We start from the raw sequence: 26913 nt of genomic DNA, 5'->3' as shown, positions 1-26913 counted from the left end.
GTTGAAAGAGCCTTGGATTCTAGACCCAGTTCCAGACCTTCTAATGCATTTGTCGGGGGCTCTTTATCCTTCCCTTCATTCCTTAAAATTGACAGCTTGGCTGCTCCAATTCCCAACATAGCCAGGATGTCCTTCATGGATGCATTTGCAGTCATAACAAGTGGGTTGTCCTGTCGTCAGGCAGCCCTTCAGTCGGCCGGATTCCAAAGTCCGGGTCCGGCTTCGGCTGATGTCGCACTCCACCCGACGTCATCACTGTTGGTCTTCGGGTATAAAGGCATCAGCCGATGCCATTTTCCTCAGTCTTTCTTGCCGCGTGGCGCCCGAAGCAGAAGCTGTTCGCAAGTGCCGGTCGGTCGGATCCAGAGATTACTTCTACCGAATACTACTCAAGACTTCTAAAGCTAAGTACCCCGTTGGGGACTCTTTCTTGCCTCAGCCGATGTCAGAAAAAGTTAACAATTGTTTAAACTGTGGGAAACAAATACCTCATAAAGATTTCCACTCTTACTGTCTGCCTTGTTTAGGCCCAGCCCACGACGTAGCAGCCTGTTCGCCTGTGCTTCTTTCAACCGAAACGCTTAGGCGCCGGTCGGAGTTTGCAGAACAGTTTTTCGGTTCTGATTTTGCGTACATTATGCCGCCGGATCCTCCGACTACCCAATCTAGCAAAAACGCAAAGATAAAGACCGACACTCGCGGTCCGCGGTTTCGGCCGAAACCATGGTCAAACAAACCGCGAGTGTCTCGGTTTCGGCCGAAACCGAGAAAACTGAACAAAGTACAGCTGAACCTATTCCTACTACCGAGGCCCCTGCTACAACTCTTGAAACGACTTCACAAATTTTACCCACTACGGTGGTTGACTTATCAGACACCATCCCCTTGGATATTTCTACCCCAGCACGTGGTGCTGCTAGGCCTCCAGCAGTCATGTCCATTAAGGCCTTCGCCAGGGCTAAAGCAGCCAAGACTACTAAAACAGTGCCTGTTAAACCACCCACATCCAGGCCCTCTTCTAGTTCTCAAATGCTAACCTTGGCAGAAGATTTAATTTCTTTAATTAGAGGATCTCAATCTCACCCAGACAGGGCCTCTCAGCCCCCAGAGAAGAGACCTAGGGCAGAGCCCCCCGAGCCAGTGTCCTCTGATGATTCTGCTGATGAATCAGACATAACTGACCAGCCAGAGGCTCCCTTCTCCAATTTTGAAGATTCTGATGCTGAAGAATCCATCCCAGCTGCTTCCCCACCAGAAGAATTCTCCTTTGGGGAAACCTTGCATGCCATGAGAACAGTTTCAATGGCAGCAACAGGATTTTTCAGACTCCAGAAAAGACTTAGGACTTTTCTGCACCTCCCACAGCACAGGCCCTTAGCTATACCCCTGTTCTCTCTGTGGTGGATGATGCTTTCAATGATGTTTGCTCCACTCCAGATTCTTTACCCCAGCCCCTGCCAAACCAGACAGATTTTACAGGGTGCCAGATACTCATCACCACCTTTACAAGGCTCCACTTGCAGACCCAGAAACTATATCCCAGGGCCCCAAGGCAGTAGCCGACCATAGCTAAAACCCTATTCCTTCTGAAAGGGAAGCAAGGTCATTAGACAGATGGGGTAAAAAGGTCTACACTTCAGCTACTCTCTCAGCTAGAGCTTTAAACTGTCAGTTTCACATGATACAATACCAAGAGTTTATGCTGGATCAGTTAACTAAAAACTAACCACTGATGAATCTCTTGATAAGAAATATGTATTAGAGATGGTAAATAACATACAACAGGTTAGCAACCATTCCTTAAAATGTGGCTATGATGCACTGGAGGCTTCATTTAGATCAGCCATGACAGGCACAGTGATAAGAAGGCATGCATGGCTAAAGGAACAAGCTTTACCGGATCATGTTAAAGCTAAGTTGCTAGATGCTCCTATGGACAAGACAAGTTTGTTTGGTACATCTGCCCAGCAGGTTATGAAGAAAATGGAAGAAAAGGCAAAATCTGTTCAAACTGTTAAAGATTTCTTGCAGGTTCAACCCCCAAGGTTTAGCAGGAACTGGCCTGCCAAAAATTGGTCCTTTCCTGACTCCACAAAATTTCAAAGGGGCAGGAATAGACGTTCCAGAGGCAGAAACCAATCCAGAGGAGGTGCCTACAGAGGAAGACAGTGGCAAGGTAACAACAGAGGCACAGACACAGCCACTGCCACTACATCAACACAACCACAGTGACTTAACCCTAAATCCGCCTACCAGGGAACAAATAGCAGCTCCTCTAGGCGGAAAGTTAACCTTATTTTCAAAGAACTGGCACTACATAACAAAGGACAAGTGGATTTTACAAACCATAGATCAAGGTTACCGGTTTCACTTCCACACTTTTCCAGTCAAAAGAGGAATGCCAAATCTACCTCCAAATCGAGGCTCTACGCCAGATAATGGAGTTAGCAAACATGAGAGCTGTGGAAAGAGTGCCAACAGCAGAGCAAGGAAAGGGTTCTACTCCAGACTATTCCTAGTTCCAAGAAAGGAAAAAGTTGGAGACCAATTCTCGACCTGTCCACCTTAAATACATACATCATTGTCCCAAAATTCAAAATGCTGACCCTACAGCAACTTCTTCCCATGCTGGGCAAGGAGTCTTGGCTGGTAACTCTAGATCTCAAGGAGGCATACCTGCACGTCCCCATTCGACCAATCTGCAGAAGATACCTCAGATTTCTTGCAGGATCAGAGCACTATCAATTCTCAGCATTGCCTTTTGGCTTATCTACTGCCCAGAGTATTCACAAAATGCCTGGCATCAGTAATCGCCATTGCAGACTTCAGGGAATTCAAATTTACCCATACCTGGACGACTGCCTGCTACAAGGGGACAACAAAAGCAAGCTGACAACAGATTTACAAAGGGTCATTTACTTGCTACAAGCACTGGGATACACAGTCAATTTACAAAAGTCAAGGCTGATACCATCCCAAACAAGGACATTCTTGGGCTGAATTGGACACAGTAAAACAAATGGCATTCCTGACTACAGAAAAACAAAAGAACTCCCTCTATACTTCTTGGCACTAACAAAACTGAACAAGTTAACAGCAAGAAAAGTACTACAGGCCTTGGGCTTCATGGCATCATGCATAATCTTGGTTCCATTTGCCAGACTACATATGAGAAAACTACAGTGGTACCTAAAGAATTTATGGTCCCAACACAGACACAGTCTAGAAACAGAAATCCCACTAATTCCATGCTTAAAACAGGAGTTCCTATGGTGGGCTCAGGCATGCCAGTCAAACCCAGGCCTACCCTTTCGCAGATGTCAAGCAAGCCAGACCATCACAACAGATGCTTCAGACCTAGGATGGGGGGCCCACATGCTGGACAAATGCGTGCAAGGATTGTGGACACAGGATCAACTTCAACTGCACATCAACCTAAAAGAAATGCTGGCAGTAAAACTGGCAATCCAAAAGTTCAAACCATTTCTCAAAGAGGGCCAGTTGATGATAAGGACAGACAACACCACAGTCATGTGGTACATCAACAAACAGGGAGGCACTCATTCATACCCCTATGCAGAATGACCTTGGAGCTGTGGACCCTGGCACTCAGCTACAACATCCAGTTACAGGCAATATTTGTACCAGGGAAAGACAATACCCTAGCAGACATATTAAGCAGAACCACTTCGGATGCCCACGAATGGAAGCTTCACCCGGACATCTTCAAGACCATCTCAAAGAAATGGGGAATGCCACAGATAGACCTATTCGCATCACCTCTCAATCACCAGCTCAAAAAATTCTGCACAAGGACATTCCACCCATTAGCATGGAAAGTGGATTTGCTCTCTTTCAACTGGAAAGGCCTAACAGCATATGCATTCCCGCCTCTTCCTTTGATACACAAGGTACTACTGAAAATCAAGGAAGAACGTCCAAGGATAATCCTGATAGCTCCAAACTGGCCAAGACAACACTGGTACCCACTACTGAGGAGCATGTCTCGGAACAATATGTGGACAATTCCTCTGATGGCCTTGATGTTAACACAGAACAACTACAGCATCATACATCCAAACCTAAAACCTTGCAACTGACTGCATGGAACATCACATAACAGCAGCTATTCCAGAACTTTCCCAAAGAGTTAAAGACATTATTCTTGAAGCACGCAGACCTTCAACAAGAAGGAACTATGCTGGAAAATGGAAAAGGTTTGTCATCTGGAGTACGGAAAGAGGAAAAGATGTGTCAAACATAGATATGCCTAACATTCTGGAGTATCTGGCGAACTTCTTCATTCAGGCCTGTCCTACTCCTCCATCAAGATACATGCATCAGCTATTTCAGCAGAATACAGCTTTGATACACCTGTTTTTCCGCACCCTTTGCTCAGGCAATTCCTCAGAGGAATCAAGAATGTAAAACCTCCAAGGAAACCACCATTACCAGCTTGGGATTTAAACTTTGTGCTAGAAAAGTTGACACTAGCACCCTTTGAACCAGCAGCAACAGCAGACCTACAACACCTGTCATGGAAAACTGCTTTCCTACTGGCAATCACTTCAGCAAGGAGGGTTTCAGAACTACAGGCCTTAATGGCAGTGCAACCCTTCCTAATCTTCCACCAAGATAGAGTGTCCATGAGGACTAATCCTACATTTATGCCTAAGGTGGTATCCAGACTGTCTTTAAACCAAGCAATCCACCTACCTACCTTCTTTCCCAACCCACAAAACAGAGGGAAAGAATACTGCATACCTTGGATGTACATAGACAGCTACGCTACTACTTGGACAGAACAAAATATAGCAGAAAGACTGACCAACTTTTTGTAGCCTATGCAACAGGAAGGGAAGGAAAAGCTATTTCCAAACAGACAATCTCCAAATGGATAGGAAATTGCATACGATTCTGTTACTCCTTCCATGGAAAACCAATTCCACAGAACATAAGACCTCATTCTACAAGGGCAACAGCCACTACCACAGCCTTCTTACGAGGAGTGGCAACCAAAGACATTATTGAGGCGGCTACTTGGACCTCCGTGCATACATTTGCCAAGCATTATAATTTGCCTCTATATTCCAGATCCCGAGCAGGGTTTGCCACTGCTGTACTGCAAGGGATCCTAAACACACCATAATCTATTTTTATCCTCCTCCCCTAGTTGGCTATGGTATTCTACCCATTGTTATGACTGCAGATGCATCCATGAAGGACATAGTACAGTTTTGTACCTACCATAAATGTAGATGTCCGAACTGGATAGCATCTGCAGTCAGGATTACCCTCCCTCCATCCCCTCTGTGGTACTCCTAGGGTGTTTACCCTTCTAATAGCTAGCTGTTGGGGGGGAGTCTTTCATGGTGTATTTGTTTGTGTATATGTACATACATGCTTATTGTTGTGTTTACCTCTATCTATTTGGAAACATTGGCATCTATCCAAATTTTAGCCTGCAAGAGGGCTACTGGCATCTGGGGCAAGAAACACTGAGGAAAATGGCGTCGGCTGATGCCTTTATACCCGAAGACCAACAGTGATGACGTCGGGTGGAGTGCGACATCAGCCGAAGCCGGACCCGGACTTTGGAATCCGGCCGACTGAAGGGCTGCCTGACGACAGGACAACCCACTTGTTATGACTGCAGATGCTATCCAGTTCGGACATCTACATTTATGGTAGGTACAAAACTGTACTTTCTATAACTTCTCAAACGAAACGCAGCATATTTTAATATCTTCTCACAAATCCTCCACTAGGAAGTTGTACCTTAGTAAATGGAGGAAATTTTTTATATGGGCTTCTCAGAATAACATTGAGCCCTACCAAGCCCCAATTTCCTCTATATTAGAATTTTTGACAATGCTTTTCAACAAAGGAGCGGCGGCAGCTGCAATTTGGGTACAGCTTGCCGCCATTTCTAATTTTCATCTTGGTATTGAAGCATTGAACATAATGTCACACAAGCTATCCAAAGCCTTCCTCAAAGGCACCTTCCACCTCAGACCACCAGTGAAATCCCCTTATACCCCCATGGAATTTAAATGTAATGCTTTCACGCATTATTCTCCCACCTTTCGAGCCAGCTTCCTCATGTGATTTGAAATTTTTGTCTTGGAAGACTATCTTTTTAGTAGCCATCACATCTGCCCGAAGAGTATCAGAACTACAGGCCTTGTCCATAAAACCTCCGTATTTGTTTTTTCATGCTGACAGAGTGTTGCTGCGAACAAATCCTTCATTCTTACCTAAAGTTTGTATTGAAGCTAATCTTAACCAAATCATGAATTTACCAGTAATTTTCCCCAATCACACCAACAACTTAGAGTATATGCTGCACAAGCTTGATGTTCATAGACAGCTCAGATTATACCTGAATAGAACAAAAGAGTGCAGAAGATCAGAACAACTTTTTGTTTCCTTTTCCAATTCTAGGAATGGTATGCCAGTGGCAAAAACAACACTATCTAAATGGTTATCTGATTGCATCACTTTCACTTATTCAGCTGCCAAATTACCTTTACAACGCAAAATTAAGGCTCATTCTACCAGAGCAGTGCCCACATCCTCTGCTTTTTCTGCTAGGCTTCCTATAGACAGTATTTGTGCAGCCGCCACTTGGTCAAGACCTCATACCTTTATCACTCATTACAAAGTTGATAGGGCCTCCAAGGACAGGGCCTCCTTTGGTTCTACTGTCCTGAAAAATATACTCCCGTGAGCCACCCGAGAAAAATGGTGCTTGGGATGCTACCCATCTTTAAGAATGAATGGCAAGATAGAACAACTTCACATAAAGAAGATATGTACTCACCAAAACGTTCCATGTGAGTTGTTCATCTCGCCTTCATTCTTACTTCACACCCTCCTACCCCCTCCAGGGTTTTTTGAGGACCAAAATGCTAGTTTTATCATGGTTGCTCTGTCTTTCTATGATTTTTCCCTAAAAAAGTGATAGAATGGCATATGGTATTGTTAGAGGCAGCAAACAAGATCTGAGGTAACTCAAGGTGCATCATGGGGTAGGGACTTGGCCTCGAGCTGTCTGAAGACCTCGAGTTTTGTAGTAGGCCGACTTGGAGCCAAGGATCGGCTCCGAACCCATCTGTAAGAATGAAGGCGAGATGAACAACTCACGTGGAACGTTATGGTGAGTACATAACTTCTTGTGTTTTTTTGTTTATATAACAAAAATAGCTGCTATTGCATGACAAACAAAGGAGGTTTTAACTAAAGCATTATTTCTTATTATAACATAAATCGTAGTTAACCTATGCAAAATATTTAACTTCTTCAGTAAAAACATTTAATTGAGCATATTGCAAATATAGGAAAACAGTTGATACGTACTTAAAAATAAGAGTATGTGGACTTTTTGAATGTCACCCATTATTAGTTCAAGTTATATGCATTGTAGCATAGGGTGACTTGTGGGCCACGATGCATTTTGCACCCTGTCTCTCATGATGTATTTAAGTCATTGTTTAATAATGCTTCATAAATTTGCTACAGCCCAGATACATTTATAAATTCCCTAGTGACTACAAGGTAAGGCAAGCATCAGGGAGTGTCCATAGACTTTAATGGACATGTCTTCTGTATGCATGGAGGTTCATCCATTAAATTCTGTGGATACATCCTCCTCACTGTCCCTATGTGCCTGTATTCTTAATATCAAGTTTACAAAAATTGTAAAGAAATGAGCCATGTAAATTAGGGATGCTGAGGAATAAAATGCATTGCAGCACGTAACCAAATGTAGTGATGCATAAAACATATGTGTGTTTATTTTTGTTTAGCTTTGTTTAAGAGATAAGTAAACTGGTTTAAGGATCCTTTTTTTGAGTCAAGACCGGGGACATATAGCAGACACAACAAACAATACAAACTTTTATATACAAAATGAATAAGCAAACAGTCAAAAAACAAAATAAGGTAGAGTAGGGTAGCACAATTCAAAAGGTGAATGGGACAATAATGCAACAAAACTTGGAAACGTACTGTATTGCAAAGAAGTTATCCAGTATTGATGAGAAAATGGGTAAAAGTTAACCAAAAGAAACAATGTCAGCAAAAGCAATGTAATATTTAAGGTATGTTTAACATTTGTATAAGAAACACAGCCCTCATACTTTGTGGAACAGGGGAATGCTGTAAGAATATGATAATAAATATTGCTGAGCTTCTTTCACTAAAGTGTAGATAGTTATAGCAGACAAATAAACATATAACTCCACTTAAATGCATAAAATCGTACATTGTAATAAAAGGGGATGGATCAGACATGATTTACTGCAATAGGCAGTGAAGTAACTTAGCCAGTGTCTCCAAAGTAATTACACTGGCAAGTTAAAAGACATGAAGAAATCACTGTAAAGAAACCAGTTTAGCTTATTATGAACTCAGACATCTTCTGTTCTTTGTGGATTTGGTCACTGAAGTCATCAAAGACAGTCTTAATAACATTCATGCTTAAACCAGATTTAAATGTTCTAGACCTGTGAAAAACAAATATAAAGATAGGGAAATCTGAATGTAGGCTTTTATGAAATTCAGCCAGTAATTTATCAGAAATTACCTGGGGAGAAGGAAGGAAAAAAATGAGTCCTCGAGTTTTTCTTACATTTTATATCCAAATGAGAAACCCAAACGTTCTTGGAAATTTATAGCTCTAGATATCTTTGAAGTCTTTATGATCTTAAATTGTTTCAGTGCTTTAAAATGTCTCACAGCAGCTCCTCTGTGCTATACACAGCATTCTGTTATGTGATACACAGTTTAAAATTGTGTTGAAATCACCAGTTTAAGTAATGTAGTCGGTTTAAAGTAATTGTATACTCAGACAAATAGGACAGAAAACCAGTAACATTATTAAACTGTGTGTAAGCTGATCCTAGAATAAAATATCTTTAAAATGTGAGTATTTTAGGCTCATAGGTTCATTGGTGGTTACTGGGCTATTGACCAGAAGACCTTTATAAGCCTAGCCATATGTACCTAATATAATACTAGAGAAATCCAATAGAAAAGATCTTGCAAAAACTCGAGGTCTAAGTCAGCAGTGACTGCCCATATCTAGGAGAGTCATAGGTGAAATCCCTGGCAGGAATTTACAGTTTCCCATCCAGTCACCCAGGCTATGCTTAAATTGGGTCATAGAAGGGATCTGTTTGATGTGAATTGGTAGCCCATTTCAGAGGATTGGCAACCTCTGAGAGACATATCTTTTTGACACATTTTTATCTTTGTATCCATGACCTGAAAACAGTTTTTATGAAAAAAGTAACCTCTCTAGTTTACTGCATATATAGTTCACGTAAAACAAATCTACCTTTTATGAACTACCATCTTGCTGTCCTCCCTCTGTTACAGTTTCATTACTATCTCTCCTCATCTATCCAAAACTAATATTCCTTATAACAGTCCAGGTAGTCCCAGTCACTCTCACTTTCCTAATTGTTTCACTTCTCATTCATAAATGTAACAATAGTTTCATAGTTGCTCTACTACTAACAACATACTGTATTCCATTATCAGCCACCTTTCCCCTTTTTAATATTACCATTGTTAAATTGCCTCTTGTTTTTGTTGTTTTACTTGCTAGAAGTTGCAGCTGCAGCTGTATGCCGCGGTGGTACGGCGGTAGCGTTGTTACCTCGCAGCAAGAGGTTCTCCCGTTCGATTCTCAGCTTGGCTTGGGAGTGCCTTCTGTGTGGAGTCTGCATGTCCTCCCCACGGGTGGGTAGTGTTCGAAAGACATACGTGCGTAAATGGGCGTACCTTCGTTGAAGGTTGGGCATCAAGCTGGCACCTCGGTTTTTCGTAAAAATCTACTGCCAATCATTAGCAGACCGGAGTTCAGCTGTGGCGACCCCTTACCGGGAAAAAGCCGAAAGACAAACAATAACTTGCTAGAAATTGCAGCTAATAGTACAGTATCTGTTTCAATTTTATATCTCCCTTTGAAATATACAAGCCTGTGTCCATTTTTAAAGAATGTTCAACACTGTATATACCTATGCAAACTGTGTATATGCTCTGTTTCTAAATTATGTTTATAATAGCTACTGTAGTTTTTTTTCTCCCATATGTGTACACTGGTTTACTATCAAAATGTTGAACTGCAAAAACTGGGATGGTCGAATGTATGGTTCCAAGTTTCCGTAATGCCAATCTGAAAATGTTTCAATCCACCTTAGCGAATGCTAGTGTGCATTCGCTCCTATGAGTTTGACATTCTGATTGGAGATTGCATTACAGTGGGGATCGGGAAATTTACCCTTTTCTTCACTGTAGTGCGATCTAGGAGTTTGCATATATAATATGCAGGGAGTGTTGGGGGGTGCAGGGGGGCTTGCCCCTCTGCAAAATGTAAGTAAAACATCACCCGAAGTCAAGGTAACCTGAGTAATGTCGATAATATTGAATTGCAAATTATCAGTATTACCGCTGTCGTCATTTTGATGAAATAACTTTTTTATTTCTGACATTTATTTTCAGCTAAGTGAATACATGAAGAACTGTGATTCTTGATTTTGATAGTAAGCTGTGTATACTTACCTATATTTTGTATTCCCCCAGATATCATGAAACTGTATATTATGTATATGTAAAAACTAGTATTAAATGTGGAGCTTTTCTCCCCGGGCCTCCACTAAAAAATATTTTATCTCTGTTGGACTTTCCCAGTAAACAAAGATAAATAAATAAACAAATAAACAAATTAAAACTTGTTTATCAGATTCAGTATATGCTTTTTTTAATAATATAATGGCTCCATGCAAGCAGACACTTGCATGAAGGACCAGAGGACATGGACTTGGCATTCCAAGGCAGTGACAGTAGTCATCATAGGCATGTAGGGGGGGGGGGTTAGGGCCTTAATAGTCTAATGCAATGATGTTCTTCATACTGATCACTTCACTGCTGTAGTTATCTAAGCTGTATGGGTTATATCCTGTAAGGATATAAAAGCCGGCCAGCTTCCAAAGCTTCAGGGCACCTTCCACACACCCAAACCATTACTCACTTCTAACTGGTCTGACTAAAAGGACAGGTCAGAGCTTTCCTGCTGCTGAAGAGTATGCTACTTTGAGGCTTTCGATGATCGAAGGTTGGCTTATGCTGTTCCTTTGCTGGGCAGATATGTTCCCTTTGGGGTGGGAACCTTCCTTAAAAATAAATAATTGGTTGTTAACACTTTCCTGTTCAGGAAAGTTATTTTAAAGGTAAGAGTTTGTGTTCTAACAGATTGTCATGAGACTACATTGTGCTTTTAAACTGGAGTGCTCTTCTGTCTGTCAGTTTAAAAGTTGTTTAAAGTAAACATTTTTCCTGTGAAAAAAATGTTTATTTTTGCTTTTTACTGTGTTTTTGTGTGAAATAGTCACTTTCAAAGACTTTACATTTTTACTGGCTTTTGATGTTGGTTCTCCCTGGGAAAGAAGCATCATTTTTAGCTTGACCATGTCGGTCTTACAGTCAGTCCTTCTTCAGTCACAAAAGGAAAAAGTTAAGGAAAACAGCCTTTGCCACCAGAGCAGTTTAACAATCTGTTGTAGTCGCTGGTGAGTGACTCTGCTTTGGCCATTAGTTGTACCTCATACCACTCATCTTTTACCCCGGATCCCTCTTGTGTAGCACCTACAGCCACTATGGATGTGGGTCAGCCACTTCCTTTGCGGCTTTTGCTGTCCCCTCAGTGGGTAAGGGAGAAGGAACAGGGAAGGCCTCCCTGTTTGGTCAGAATATTGTTCCCATCTCTGGGGGAGCTGCTGCTGCCATTAATAACACCGTTGGCCTAATATTTCCTGTCAGAAAGAAATGGAAAACTAACCATGTATCTACTCCTCCTCCTCAAATTTCCTTGGGCAGGAGTAATTTTCTGGGTTTGGCTCAGGGTTTAATTCAATCTGTTGATCATTTTATAAAATAGTTTCTGGTAAAACAAAGAGGGATATCTCTTTTCCTGAAGAGAGTCAAGATTCTGAATCTAAACAGGAAGATGAAGGAATCAGATAATGGGGTTTTCTCATCAAGTTTCTGATTCAGACTTGGAGGAGAGCTCAGTATCTGTTTCTTACTGTGGAAGTTTCTGTTTCTCTGAGACTATTTCCAGAATGTCCCAGTCTTTAGTGTTTTCTGTGGGAGAACACTGAGGTTTATTAGTCCTTCAGAAAGTACTGTGAGCTATTACAGAAGGAATTTCCAGAAGCTTCACCTGTTTCTCCAGTTCTATCAGTTTTGGAGGATGTGCGTGCTACTCCTTGCAGTTTTCCAGCTGCCCCTAAAAAGGCAGGAAAGATGTATAAAGTTCTTCAGTCTTTTTAATTTTATATACAGTTCCCACCTGAACCAGCAGCTATAGCTTTAGTTAACCCTTTTGCTGCTGACTCCATTCCTACTCTTTCTGATAAGGATAGGAAGATTATTGATAAATATGAGGGAAAAGTGTATGCTTCTGCAACTTTGTTTCTCAGAATTTCGAATTGTCAGCCTCATGTTACTGTGTGTTCTGGGTAATTGTGAAACTGAGGAATATTTTATCTGCAGTTTCTTCTACTGAGGAAGAATATGCTTTAAACAGTTTAGTTTCTTCTGTTGTAGAAGTCACTACTCATTGTTTACAGTATGTGTACGATTCAGTTGATACTTCTTCAAGGACTGTGGCCAGTGGTACTGTGTTGATGAGTTTGCCTGGCTGTGTTCTTAGAACCTCCCAGGTGTTGTTAAAAATTAGATTTTAAATTCTCCTTTGGACAGATATTTAGTTTTTTGGTTCTTCTACTGCTGAGGATATGAAAACATGAGATGAGTGGGGTAAGCTGATACAGGGAATCTGTTAAGAGTTTTCAGCCCTCCATTTCCAAAATTTCAAAGGAATTATTTAACCCCTCATCCAATTTTGGCAAAAAAATAAAATCTCAACAAAATGCTGGTAAACAGATATTTAAACATTTAATAGGAAATGGGAGCCTCGAAAACGGAAGATAGTTCAAGTCAGAATGACTGTTTAAGAAACCTTATCCCCATCTCCAACCCTGGCAGTCCCCTTTCCCTTCCAGAAAGTCTGAATCTCCACTTTTGTCATTGACAACATATAGTTTCAGTCAAATGGGTTCTGAAGATCATTCATCAAGATTACAGATGGCAATGAGAGGAAATTCCTCCTTTCCAGGTGGTAGTCCCTCTTCCACAGGACCACACTCTTTTATTTCCACCTGTCTATCACATGCTGTCCCAGGGAGTGTTAGAACCAGTTCCTCCTTCTCAGGTGGAAACATACTTTTTACTCGAGATGTTTTTAGTGCCCAAGAAAGAAAATGCTTGGAGACTATCTTAGGATCTTTCTTTCCTAAATTTATTTGAGACAGTGCCAAGTTCAAAATGCTGTCACTTCACAATATGTTATCTCTTCTTCCCGATTGACGTTTCCTAGTAACTCCTGATTTAAAAGATGATTACCCACATCCCTGTTCATCCAGACTTCAGACATTCCTTAAGGTTGTGTGTGTCTGGATCACATTATAAGTTCTCTGCCTTAACCTTTGGACAATCCACTGCACCAAGTGTTCACAGAGTGTCTTGCTCCAGTTACAGCTCATTGCAGGCTACAGGGTATCCACATTTGTCTTTATTTAGATGACTTGCTTATCCTTGCAGAGTCTTTTTCAATGTGTCAAGAATCCCTCACATGGGTGAGAGATCTCTTATGCAAGCTGGGATTCCAAAGAATTTTCAAAAGTCTTTTTTGACTCCTTTACATAGGATTTTGCTCCTGGGGTGTCAGCAAAACACCTCGGTTCAAAGAGCTTTTCTTCCACATAAAAAACAGATCTATGTCTAGATCTATTTCTAAGGTTTTCCATTCAGATTTTGGTCACTGTGAGGGAATGTCTTCGGATTTTGAGTCTCCTGGCTTCTCTGGGTTTCATGATACCCTGACAAGACTCCACTTGAGAAAGATGCATTATTATCTCAAGTCTGTTTGGTCCAAGCACCAACATAATTTAGTAGAGACAGCAAATATCCTTGAATCCAATTCTCTGTTTTCCCTCTATATCCCAAAGCAGTCAGTCACTACAGACAACTCAGACTCTACTTGGGGATCAATTTCAGAAGGGATAAAAGTGCAAGATGTGTCAGATACCAAGGACAGATGCACGCGCATAAATATGTGGAGATGCTTGCCCTGATCAAGGCACTTAACTCTCTGAATCATCTTTGGTTCTTAGGACCTCTTCATATTGTTACATCAATACACAGTCATTTGGTACATCAGCAGACAAGAGGGAACTAGGTCATACCCACTGCAGACTAGCCATGTGAGCGTGGGCTATAGCTTCACAGCATAGTCTTACTCTTCAGGTACCCTACATTCTGTCAGAGAAAAATTATGTGGCAGAGAAGCTGAGCAGGACAAGGGCAGACCCTCACAAATGGAAACTAGATTGGGGACCTTCCAAGATTGGATCCATCTGTGGGGAGTCCCTCAAGTAGACAAAAAAGAAAAGAAAGCTATGTCCTTGTGCCAAAAACTCAGAAGCAAAAGCAAGCCCACAGAAAAGATGCTGTCCTTAGGAATTGTACACATCAAGTTGAAAGCTTTGACCAGGTAATCACAGTCAGTTACATGGCTGAAATTCTTCACAACTCTTTAATAGGCAGTTCAACTAAAGCACCTAATGTGGTATCCAAGTTTACTTTAATCCAGACTATCCATCTCCCCATTTTCTTTCCTGAACCTAAAATTGAGGGAGAAAGGATACTTCATACCTTGGATGTCCACAGACAACTCGATACTATCTTAACAGAACTAATCTTTCAGGTCTTTAGGATCAATTGTTCATTTCTTGTGAAGGGAAGAAGAAGGGACAACCTGTGTTAAGGCAAATTATTTACAAATGATTGTCTAAGGCTGTTATGCTCATCACAACAAAACTATTCCAGGGAGGGTCAAAGCACGCTCTACCATCAGTGGCTTTTTGGAAAAAATTAGATTTTAGAAGTTTTCCACTAGTAACAACCTGGTCCTCTGCACGTACTTTTACAAAGCACTATAAGTTTGATTCCTTCTCTAGGTCTAAATCAGGCTTTGTAAGGACCATTTTCCAGGGGCCACTGGACTCTTCTCCTTCCACCTCCCAAAATTTGTAAGCTATGTTAATCTACTAATATAATTTAGACTACTGCAGCAGTGAACAGTATGAAGAGGAGAGTACAGTTTTGTAAGTAAACTTGCCATTTTTTCTATGTGCATTGCTTTTGCCAAGGTATGGACTTCTATACTTGTTCCAGGTTTTGTCCTTTCAGGGCTCATTCTCCCTGTCTCTCTCTCTCTCTCTCTCTCTCTGTCTTTCTTTAAAGCCCTGAAGGGCTTGTCACCCCAACCTGTCTTTTTAGTCAGCTCAGCTCAAGCTGAATAATGGTTTGGGTGTGTGGAAGGTGCCCTGAAGCTTTGGAAGCTGGCCGGCTGTTATACCCTTGAAAGATATAAATAACCCTGTATAGCTTAGGCTCCTGTAGCAGTGATCATTCAAACATCAACAGTTATGGTAATTTTACTTACACAACTGTACTTTTATACTAAGCTAATGCAATGACTTAAAAAACTGATTACATTTGGCAGGGTGATTGACAGCATGAACATTCAGGGAACCAATTTAAATTGACATAGGTGAAGAAAAAATTACCAGAAGAAACTTTCACTAAGGCTGCAGGAGTTATCTCCTTCGCCAGCAAAGAAACCCCAATGTAAAAAGAAATAATAAGCTCAGTATAATCACGCATTTATTTCCACTAAGGAGAATGAGCTGGTGGAATGTCAGAGCCACTCTTTACATCCTGATCTTAGAAATGCATGTGCAGAGACTATAGTCTGGTCCAGATCTTTCAGAAGTGGGACATTCCAGAGATAATCCTATTCACAACTCAGAAGAATGTTGCCTCTCCCATTCTTTTTCTTGCAGTAGAACAAGAGGGAGGTAGATGTTAATTCATTCTCTATCTTATGGCATTGTTTATTTATTTTTATTTTACATTTGTTGATCAGGATAGTCCGACTCCCTGGCGACAGTCAGGGGGTTCAACAGTAATTTGATTGATAATTTTTCACATTCATGATGTGAAAATCATCACTGGAGATTATTTATGCCTTTGCCCTGCACCGGTTGCTGTCATACATCATTGCAAAGTTCAAGGAAGAAAGATTTGACCTAACTCCTGCCACTGCATTTTTTGAGAATGGTGTGAGTTCAGGCATTGAAGTCCTGGAATTTGTAGTAAGATCTTCTAAGCTTAGTCAAAGAAGACTGCAGTGGTTAGCTCAAAAACCTGCTTAACTTTAAGGTATGGCTGCTCCCATGGAGACACTCTAATTTTCCAAACCTTCTGGCTGAGTTGTCTGAAGTAACTGAAGCTGGTATTAAAACTTCAATTTGGAAGTCATGTGCCTCCATTTGGAAACACTTCTCCATTCAGGTTGAATAGTGACCTTTGCTGTTCCAGTTAGTTAATTTAGAGGTTATCCTGACCTATGTCAAATACTAATACAGTTTTAGCTTCAGTTATTCCATGATCAGGTTGCACATGTCAGCTATTTCTGCTTATCTTGGTGCTGTGGAAGAGAGGATTGTGGTCTAGTACCAGTTACTAATGCAGTCCCAAGAGTGCTTCATGCAAAATCTCTTTCCTTTGTGTGATTCAAACTTCATGACTGAAATGTCTTGTCTTAGAAAGTATCTGGAAAACATCTCAGTTTACACTACTTCTCTCAACAGCATAATGTCTAGCATTTATTTATTGTATTCTTGTATCGTATCCTATTTCTGTTTATTTACTGAAGCTTTTAATTGGTATTCAACTCCCTCCACCTAGTACTTATGCTGATCCAGACTCAGTTGAAAATATATACTGTATACTGTCAAAGATGCCACTTTCACACGTGCAATTTTTCTTTTTTTGTTTATTTTAATGTAATTTTGAGTGCTCAATCTTATTGTACTACTTTATTTTCCTAATTGTATTATTTCACAATATGCTACTATGTAAAACTCTGAATGCATGTTATTATTTCTCTGTGTGTTTATGAATGTAATTTTACCTTTGGAGTTTTTGTCCTCAGGTCTCCACTGAAAATGGGCTACTGGCTCATTTGGGTGTATAGTACGTTATCGAATTTTTAAAAGTTTGAACGTCATATGGTCGAAGCCATATGATCAAACTTTTAAAAGTTTGAAAAGCTAAAAAAAAATAAATAGAAAAAAACTACCTGACCATTTTAAGCAGGGTGGGCAAACCCCCCCTGCACCCCCCCTGTTCTTTAAATATACCATCTGCGAGATCTCACTACAGTGCAGGAAAGGGAAATCTTCCCATTTCGCACTGTACGGAGTCTTTCGTTGAAATGTTCACACTTTTAAGAGTTCGATCATATGGTGTCGACCATATGACGTTTGAATTTTTAAAAGTTCGATAACGTAATATACACTCGCTCAGTTGGACTAACCCGGTTGACAAATATCAAATAAATAAATAAGTCCTTTTTTGGTGGCTGTTAACAACTTATGACCTATGAGCTGCAGGCCATTAAGTGAATGTATCCTTATTTGATCTTTCATAGCAATCAGATGTTCTTAGGACAAACCCTTGGTTTCTCCTGATAGTGTTTCCCATATTATCTTCAAACCAGTCCATTATTCCCTCTGCTTTCTTTGTCAGGGTTGAAATGAGAGCACAGAGACCTGGTCACACTCTGGATGAGCACAACCAGCTCAGATTTTACTTGAAGTGTGTATGTGAGTTTAGGAAGAAGGAACAGTTGTTCATTTCCTTCATTCCAGGGGTGAGGGCTCATTTTTGCCAAATAAACCCCTTCTAGGAGAATTGCCATCTGCATCACTTTTGCTGTTTGGCAGCTTAACACCCACTGACCAAAAATCAGAAATGACCAACTAAAAAAAAAACTTAGAAAGATGCCAGACCAAATGTTCCTAAATCCCAACAGGTTTATTGTTGTTAGTGCTTTCGTTCATCAAAAATACAGTGGACTTTTCAGACATTACTCAAAATCCTATACTTTAAAAAGCCTTGTCAATTAAACAATTATGTAAATCAATCATTTAAAAGAAAATACAATGTTCTTTCTTAAAAGCATTCATATAAAAAGTAACTAAAAACCAACAAGTTCACCAGCAGGACTAGTAGACACAAATTTTGTTTCCAGGTTAAGCGTTTTCATCAAAGTAAAATTGACTTCATCAGAACCCTAAAAGGCATACACTGTAAAAACTGAACAATCCAATAAAAACATTTCTATGAAAAACACTATAAACAAAAGGGAATTGATGTGGCAGCTTCGTTTGGCAGCTAATTTATGTTCAGGATTAAATGATTTTATATCTATCTTGCCTGCTTTAAAAGAAAGAGCAGAAAGGGTTTGATTTTAAAATGTGATTTTTTCATAGAAATGTTTTTATTGGATTGTTCAGTTTTTACAGTGTATGCCTTTTAGGGTATTAATTTATTCAAGGGATTTTTGTTTGATTGGTGGGATTTTAACCTATCCTGTGTTACTGTAACATATTTAAATCCACATGACTGTTTGTATATTGTTCTGATGAAGTCAGTTTTACTTTGATGAAAGCGCTTAACCTGGAAACAAAATTTGTGTCTACTAGTCCTGCTGGTGAACTTGTTGGTTTTTAGTTTCTTTTTTCACCAGTTCGCTACAATTTTTTTGGTATTCATATAAAAAGTATATAAACAAAATAAATCATTTTCACAATACAAAAGTACTAATAAATGATGGACAATATATCATTATCACCCCATTAAAATGAAAACTCTTCAAGTTAAGAACTGTGTTATTATTTTAGATGTATTAGTGTTGCATCATTGACTCAGTCTCAAATATATGAAACAAATAAAATAAAAAATCAATGAGTCACTTCTACTATCTAGCCAAAGATTTCAACTTCAGTATACATTTAATGGAACAGTATTCATTTAATCCTGGGAAGACATAGACGTTTGTTCCTAGTTGCCATAGAAGCTCATCCTCCTCCAACTTCAGTTCCCAGGGGCCACCCTTGATGTTCTTGCTGACCTGTTCTATAACTGTATATTCAAAAGTGTGTGTGGGATTCTCTGCTATATGTTTGGCTAAAGCATCTGTACTAGTTTTTTAGCAATATTAAAACTGATACTGATTTTGAGCGCTGTAAGTACGAATATTCCCGAATTTTTGCAAGTATTGATAATACCATTACCAGAGCAACAGATGTCAAAATGAGAAAATTAAGAAGAAAAAACAAAAGGAAGAGCCAGCAAAACCAAAACCCAATATAAAGCAATTTATTGTAAATACATAGGACAGCAAAGAGGTACACAAACCGGTTTCGGCTGGTATTATCTACACAGCCTTCTTCAGTGTGAAGTGAGTTAACTCCAAGCATTCCTTTATATGAACTGCAAACAATTCTGATTGGTTATCTAAAACTTGTCATTCAGACCGGGTGGGAAAAGACCACCTCTTTGCTGTCCTATGTATTTACAATAAATTGCTTTATAATGGGTTTTGGTTTTGCTGGCTCTTCCTTTTGTTTTTTGTATCATGTCCTTTTGAGCCGTGCAATTGCTTACGTGTAAACAACATTTTTATATCATACCATTTTGATATATGTTTGCTGTAAGCCCAACCCTATGTTTAAGCTTGGTTATTACCAAGTTTAATTATTTTTTATATAATCCCTGGACTTATTAGGACTGCTTATGGTTTTCTACAGTCCATTTTTTGCTCCAATTCTGAACATTGATTCCTATCCTGGTATCTGGATTATTCATGCAGCACAATTATGTTGTGTTTAAGATTATTTTTTGCTTCCCGCTTATCCAGCGAGTTTCATCGCATTTCAGAGCAAAGGAATTAGCCATTTGATACCTATTTTTGCCTTTTTTATTTATTTCCACCCATATTTGGCTTTTATTTGGCTTGAATTTCTTAATTCGTGGTGGATTGCTATATTTTGCATCACTTCAGGAAGTCCCGCCCATGTACTGTTATCAGGTCTCCGGTTGAGGAGTTGGTTTTGGAGTGAACAGGCTGCAGTCTTCACTTCACTCTTGGAGCCATTTCTTTTTGGTCTTTCTCAACCAGTTTTGATCAGCGCTTGGTTATTTTGTGTGGATTTCAGCATAACTTGCTTTCGCTGGATATATTTTTGTAACAAGTGGTGGCTGTGCATCATTTCAGTCCTTTAGGTGGTCACGGACTGTTTCGGGACATCTCAGAGTGAGTTTTTGGTCTTGTGAACTGTTACATCTTCCACTTTTGACTTCTGATACATGTTACATCTTTAGTGTGGGGAACTTAGTAATATAAGTGAACCTGATTTTGGCGAAAACACATGGGATTCTATTCTTCTTGGAGGGTGTTATAACTTTTTGGACTACTTTCGTGTGGAGTTTCTTCCGTGAACTGTTTTATACAAGCGCTAGATGACATCATCGCCATTTTGTTTGCAAGTGGAACAGAATCTTTTTTGACATTTTTCTAACAATACCATATCCATAACAGTTATTTTGACTTTGGATTACATCTGTTTGATTTAACTATGGAATTCATGTGATAATACAGTTTATTTTGGAATTTACTATTCGTAACCAAGTTTCACAGCTTTCTTCTGTATTTAATTGTATATGTCTCTTTTTCAGAAATTGCATAATTTTACACACCAGCAAGGTGATTTCATATCCCTTTAGCAGATTCAGGTACTTATTTGCTCTCAGTGGGCAATTATTTTGGGATTTATAACCCAACAGTAGTATTAACCCTGGCGACTGTGTATGTGACTTCATTTGCAACAGGGTACTTGTTCATTGAACACTGTTTGATATTTATGTTCTTATGACATGCTTTACTACTCAGGCTTTATGTAGTGTTTGCTAATTCTGTAACAAGCACAATATTGAGTCTCTTTTGACATTCTATTCGACATCAGTGGCCATTTTTTGATCAGTATCACTGCATTTGGTCTTATTGTGTTTTTTTCCTTCTGTGAAAGATTTATTTTTTCACATTAATATGTGTTTATTATAACTTATAACATCTATGCAGCGAATGCAGTTGAACTCAAGTGTCCACTAATGTTGAGACTTTTTATTTTAGTATTTTTGCTGAATGTTTACGTGACTTGACTTTCATTAGGGGTCTATATACTGATCAGTGTGTGGTGCTTATGCCATTGTGAACTGTCTTATAGCCGACAGTTCCTGTAACTATCACCATCTTTTGGGTATAATCATACCATTGGGCCCATTAATAGTTGAATCACAATAGATTACATTTTTGTTATCTACCACATCCTTTTAGAATCCTAAGCAATTGATCACTCCAATTGTGTCAACAGTTTGGATTGTCAGGGATGCTTATTTTCTAGTACCCATTACCATTTTCTCAATATTTTTGTATTATTGTATAACATTATTTTTGATCTTTTGCGAGGCTTCTTTGTCTCCACCGAGTTCTGTCATTAAAACTTACAGTAGCCACATTACCCATTTTGTATTTAAGATCTTCATTCCCTTGACTGGTGCTAATTGATTGTTGGTCACCATTTATATTTACATATTTTTTTCCCTCACTCTTAGTATTAATCACTTTACATTCAAGGTTTGGGATTATAGAATATTATCCAATTGCCTTTTGGCATTTGGCCATTTATTCTTAGTTAACATTTGGGATAATTTGGATGGAACTGTCCATGTTAGTTCAATATCCTTTGTACAATCAGATGGGCATTTTGCCCATCCAATTTTGTTTATTTTGAGTGTGTCTTCGAGATCATTCTATTATTCAGATTTTTTCTAGCCCTAGAGACTGATCAGGGACGTAGCCTCAATTTGAGTCTATTATTGCCCTTGATGTGGACGTAGCCATTGCAGCTATTATTGTCCTTTTGTATTTATTTCTTATATAGTAACATGGATTTATTGAGTCTAGTCTCTGGACTTTCCGCAGATCGTGAGGATCTGAGTGTTTTTGGTTTGGGTTCAAGCCATGACACTTCCAATATTGGTGAACCCATGGGGTCAGAGACCACCTGCAATTTGGCAACCAGTATTTGACGAACCTTGTATGGAAAAGCAAGATGTAGTCGATGCCAATAAGGAGATGAGAAGCAGAACCAGAATAAATATACGAAGCTCACAGCAAGGCAAACTATAACCAAACGAGAAGCCACCACACGTTCCTCTCCAATAGTTCTTTATTGACCTAGGTTTCGTTCATTCGAACTTCTTCAGAATACATACTACTGTTTCAACACTAGGTTTATATATTATTTGATATATTGATTAATTGTTTAATTGATGTCATCAATTTTCTCTAATGGATTCTTAAAAGAGAAATATCACTTTTTCACCATTTCATGTGTATAGAAAACTGATGCAACTATACTTATATAATAAACCCGTGTTCAAATACATATGTATAAATATCCTATTATATAACAAAAATACTACTAAAATACACTAATATATACTAATAAAATATAACAACATTTTCTAGAATATGTACATATAATCAACTGTTTTATATTTGGGATGTCATAAAAACATACCCTACCATAATGTCATTATATGTTAACATATACAATGTCCTATTAAGTTTATAAGAAATTGTTATAAAAACTTATGAAATTTCATAAAAAATTCTCTTAAATAAATGCATGTAATAAACACTATACCTACATTTATAACATTTATAATGATACACTAACTCAGGTTGCTGATTAATCTAATATAATATATAATAACAATTATTCTATCCTAAAAATATATATGATATACATTTATTTCATGTGCAACTGTCTAGTAATTGCCTTAAATAATTTTTGAATTATATAAATATATATGTAATCCATGTATGTAACCCACTATGATATCCAAAAAACATTAATATAAAAATTGATGTTACCATAACTCAAAATTACCATATAATTAATTTATTTTTAATTATTAATTTGTATATATAATATTAAATTTTAACCACAGATCTTCTATTTCCCATTAATTCTATTCAATTTCAATATCAATAATGGCATGATGGTTAAATATTCATTTATACCAGGTGGAATTTGGCATTTGACAAACTCCATAAACATTTAAGATCATTACGCTCGAATGTGTGGCATGCCAAACTTTTCAAGGCATACATTGCCAAAAATATCACTCCATGCGGCTTAAGGGTTAGAATACAACCCCTAGTTGCTGAAATAGATGATGATTTATCGTCTGAATGGGCAGAGATCCAACACAAAGCGAGCATGTCATTTGTTGAAGCATTAAACAAATATTATGAACGTACAATTGATAAAGAAATCAATACTGTTTTGACTTTGGCTAATGATGTTAAACCCTTTGAGAAGGAGCCTTTTTTTTGCGAAACACTTGACTAGAGTAGCTTCTGATCTCAACACTTTGGAGACACAACTCAAAACCAAAAAAATTCAGAAGTTCAATAGGGATATTTCGGACTACCAGGGCAGCAATCCATTTAGGGTATTAAAGAAACAAGTCAAATTTAATATTCCACATAGTCGTCCCACTAAAAGGAAAAGACCCAAATCAATACTAAAAACCAATTTGGGCCTCTGACACTGGCTCTTCTACTGAGGAACCAACTTCTGGCCCTGAGAGTGAACTGCAGACTGCATCCGGTTCATCCATTCCCAAGCGATCACTTACAGGTGCCCCTTTAGGGCAAGTTACAAAAGAGGGGGGAGAAAACACAAAGGTGGTTACAGACATACAAGGACTCTTACAACTGGCAATGACGAAGTAATATCACACATGTACAATAATGTTCTAAACCTTTCCAGTTACAACTTGTCACCAATTGAAATCAATGTACTCAATAAAGGTTTATCATTTGTACCAGGTTTTTTTGTTACAGAAGATTCATTTGCACAGGATGTTTCCTCAATTTGTAGATTACTTAATCTTAGATTGTTTTTTGGTTGTTCCAATGGTTGTGATGCTGTACAGAAATTTACATACCATAAATCTACATTTAATCCTCCCATGCATCCTGTTGTCTCTCAATTTCAAAATAATGTTTCTCAAGGATCTACACTATTCTCACTCATCATTTGATATTCGATCAAATAACATCACCAGGGCTGAACAACAAGTCATCCATAATTTACAAAATAATCATGACATTGTCATCATTTCAGCTGACAAAGGGGGTGCTGTTGTGGTACTAAATTGGCAAGATTACAATAATGAAGCTCTCAGACAACTATCTGATGCCAAATATTATTCTAAAATGATTATTAATCCAACATCGAAATTTCAAAAGGAAATTTCTGAGTTTCTTTCCTATGCCAGAGATGCTTCCATTATTGATTCCAACCTTATGCATCAACTTTCAGTACAAGATTCATCAAATCAATACATATATTTCTTGCCCAAAATACACAAGGATCCCCCCCCCCCCAGGGAGACCAATTATATCTGGCAGGGGATATTTTACTGAACCCCTCTCCCTTTTTTTGACTGAGAAATTGAAACCTTTACTATCACTTATTCGCTCACGCTTACAGGACACAACCAACTTCCTTCAAATTATTTCTGACACTCAACTGGAACCTGAATGGCGCATGTGCACTCTTGATGTTAGCGCCTTATACACCAACATACCCCATTCTGGTGGATTAGAATCTTTATCCTATTGGCTACAAATTTCAGGCTTATATACATGTGAATTCAACAAATTTCTACTGGATATGGCTTCATACGTCCTAACAAATAATGTCTTCTTCTACCAAGATGTCTGCTACTGGCAAACCAAGGGCACCGCCATGGGCTCCTCATTTGCGCCTATCTATGCCGATCTTTTTATGGCCTATTTGGAGAAGAATCTCATATACAATAGTAACAATAACATACACATTGAACATCTTGACATTTGGCGACGTTATCTTGATGATTGCTGGGCAGTATGGAAGGTCGTTTTGAATTTGTTAAATACCTCAATAACAACCGATGGGGCATACATTTCACCTTACACTATGATTTCAACAACATTACGTTTTTAGATGTAGCTATCCACAGACTACCTGACCACACCTTAGGTACTCAAGTATACAGGAAACATCCTGAATATAACACCATATTACATGCCAATAGTTTTCATCCCCCACATATATGCAAAAACATTCCCAAATCACAGTTCATCAGACTAAAACGCATTTGTTCTGATAACACATCGTATAGTGAACAATGCAAAGACCTTGTAAACAGATTTAAGAATAGGGATTACAAAATGGGCCATGTCTTTAATGCCATACATCAAGTGGGTCACATGGATAGGGAAGACTTACTAACCTACAGGACAAACCTTAGTTCTCCCAATCAACCCATTAGATTCACTACCACATATGGTAGGAACTCAGATAACCTGATTCAGAGCATACAAAGACATTGGAATTTACTACTATATGATACTGACTTATCCCCCATTATTCCCAACAGATGTTCTTTTTCTTTTAGGAAAGGCAGAAATCTGGGAAGTACATTTAGTCATTACAAACATGGACATAATATGGACAAGCCTGAACCCATTCAAACTACTCTCACAGGCTCTACACTTACGGGTTGTTATCCCTGTGGACATTGCTCAAATTGCAATAAATTATCAAAAACCAAAGAATTCACCAGTAGAAACTCTTCCAATGTATATGAGATTAAATTCTTTGCCAATTGCAGCTCAGATTGGCTAATCTATTTAGCTACATGCTCATGCGGAGCTTTCTATATAGGCCAAACATCTAGGCCTCTCAGACTAAGAATCTCAGAACATATCAGCAACATTAAAAAAGGCAGAATCAACAATGCTTTATATAAACATCAGGTATCACACCCTTCAGCTGTTTTTATGTTTACCATTATTGACATCATCAGGGGCAAAAAATCCAATAAAACAGGTTGGCATGCATTATTAAATTCAAAGGAGAAAAAATGGATTGTTAAGTTGGGTGGTCTTTTCCCACCCGGTCTGAATGACAAGTTTTAGATAACCAATCAGAATTGTTTGCAGTTCATATAAAGGAATGCTTGGAGTTAACTCACTTCACACTGAAGAAGGCTGTGTAGATAATACCAGCCGAAACTGGTTTGTGTACCTCTTTGCTGTCCTATGTATTTACAATAAATTGCTTTATATTGGGTTTTGGTTTTGCTGGCTCTTCCTTTTGTTTTTTGTATCATGTCCTTTTGAGCCGTGCAATTGCTTACGTGCAAACAACATTTTTATATCATACAAAATTAAGAAGAGACAAAAATGAATCCGACAACGGACTGGCTTATCCCGATCCACCCGAGTCTCAAAGTAAAAATGATAGTATAGCACATGTTGCCATGGCAACTACTAATGTTAAACACCCCCCAGTCTGATGCCAGCTTGGAAAAATCCTTTACAACAGATTAGGAAAACGTAAACCAACCCCTGTTTGCCGTAGTGAATGCATTAGATGGAACTAACAATGCAGTAGTACACACCATCCATCAGAAACTTCACTGAACAGCACTTTCAACCAGCAGGATTTTCGTGGAGGCCGAATGAAATAACAACAGCAACCACGCAATTCACAGAATTCCAAACAACAGTGGAGGAAGCAGAATCGTCGCAGGAGATAACTACGGCATTTGTGAGTAAGCCGATTGTACTCATTAACTGTGGAGGGGATTTTAAGATATATAATTATCCCTCATTTAATGTACCTCAGGAATCGGTAGAAATTTTGTCTAAAGGATTGACTTTCGTGTCTGCAGTTAGAGCCAATTTGCCCAAAACATTATTAGACCTTAAGCTATTAAAACGCAAGTTAAACTTATCAATTC

Source organism: Protopterus annectens, chromosome 2.part2 (genome assembly GCF_019279795.1).
Source record: "Protopterus annectens isolate FY-2018-M chromosome 2.part2, PAN1.0, whole genome shotgun sequence".
Taxonomy (NCBI): domain Eukaryota; kingdom Metazoa; phylum Chordata; order Ceratodontiformes; family Protopteridae; genus Protopterus; species Protopterus annectens.
The sequence above is the reverse complement of the archived record's forward strand: the minus strand, read 5'-3'. Positions refer to the sequence as shown.